The sequence below is a fragment of the Callospermophilus lateralis genome, chromosome 7, assembly GCF_048772815.1.
Source record: "Callospermophilus lateralis isolate mCalLat2 chromosome 7, mCalLat2.hap1, whole genome shotgun sequence".
NCBI lineage: Eukaryota > Metazoa > Chordata > Mammalia > Rodentia > Sciuridae > Callospermophilus > Callospermophilus lateralis.
The window spans coordinates 111835603-111837049 of NC_135311.1; the positions used below are offsets into that span (position 1 = coordinate 111835603).

The 1447-nt window shown below is 44.0% G+C and overlaps 1 non-coding gene across 1 annotated transcript; it reads right to left on the reverse strand.

Annotated features, from left to right (window-relative positions):
• Positions 1-666: 666 nt before the first annotated feature.
• Trnad-guc (transfer RNA aspartic acid (anticodon GUC)) lies at positions 667-738 on the reverse strand. Its single transcript has one exon. It is a non-coding gene; the product is annotated as a tRNA-Asp (tRNA).
• Positions 739-1447: the final 709 nt, after the last annotated feature.

The window sequence follows — 1447 nt, forward strand, 5'->3', positions numbered from 1 at the left end:
TCATTTACCTTTATCAACTGAAAAGATGACTTGTGTTTTTGGACCCATCCAAACCCTATCAGGTGCTCATGCCCCCCCAGTGGGCTGTGGAGCTAAGTAGGTGTGTTTGCTTGATGGCAGCAATCATTCTGAGTCATCGTGAAAACTGTTGTATATTTTTCATAAGCATCCTGTAGATTTGGGGCTGCTGTATTTGAAGTAGTCCTTCTGTAGGACCAGCTTAATGAAAACAAGATAAAGACAGGGATACAGCTTCACAGAAATCCACTCACATGTGCATGTGTTTACTGATCCATTCTCCATGTGCCAGACCCTGTGAAGGATAGATGCCACGCCTTGGAAATAGCCCAAAAAGAAGAAGTTATTTCATGGCAGAAACTTGAAGATTTGAAGTTTCAAGGCACTTGTCCAAATAACAGAGACCAACTTACTTTTTTTTTTTTTTTGCAAAGACCTTGTTTTACTGTATGCTTGCTTCCCTCCCTCCCTCCCTTTCCAGTATTGAGGATTGAACCCAGGGTTATTCTACCACTGAGGTACATCCTCAGCTATTTTATGAGACAGGTTCTCACTAAGATGCCCTGGCTGGCCTCGGGCCTGATGACACTCCTCAGCCTGCCAAGACTTGGATTATAGGTGTGTACCATTATGCCCAGCTGTTTTGTTTGTTTTGATGCTGGGGATTGAACCCAGGACCTTGCACATGACAGGCGAGCACTCTACCACTGAGCCACATCCTCATCCCTGAGTTTATGATTTAGCAAATCTCGTGATAATGTCTGACCCATATTGAGCTTCCTTGGGAGTGGTGTTTCTTTTTGGGGTATAAGTTCCAGAATAACAGCTTCAGAGGCATAGGGAAGTACCAAAAGGATCTGATGTGGCTATAAGGAGGCAAAACTCTGTACTATTTTTATTTCTGAATGTGATAATGATGTGCTGAAACCTTTGTCCTTGGCTGATGGTGATCTTGGGAGGCGGTGAGACTTTAGGAGGTGGGACCTAGTTGGAGGAAGTAGATTGGGGGTATGTCCTTAAAGTATACAAAGGGACCCCAATCCCCCCACTTTTGCTTTCTGGCTGCCATGAGTTGAGCATTTTTGCTCCACCCATGCTCTCTGTCATGAGGTTCTGCCTCATTATAAGCCCAGAATAATGGAGTCAAGTGACCATGGACTAAAACCTCTGAAAGTGTGAGCCAAAATAAATCTTCTCTCCTTATAAGTGATTATCTCAGGTATTTTGTCATAGCAACGGAAAGTTGACTAACACGTTCAGTCTAAGAAAAAATGTTAGAATCACAGAAGCTGTGCTTCTGCTTTCCATTTTGAAGGGAAACTCTACCTCCCCCAGGGACCTCTCCATTACACCACTCCTATCTGCTCACCTCCATGCAATGCCCAGCTGCACCATGTGTTACATCTTCAGTGAGGTTTACACTCTTTCA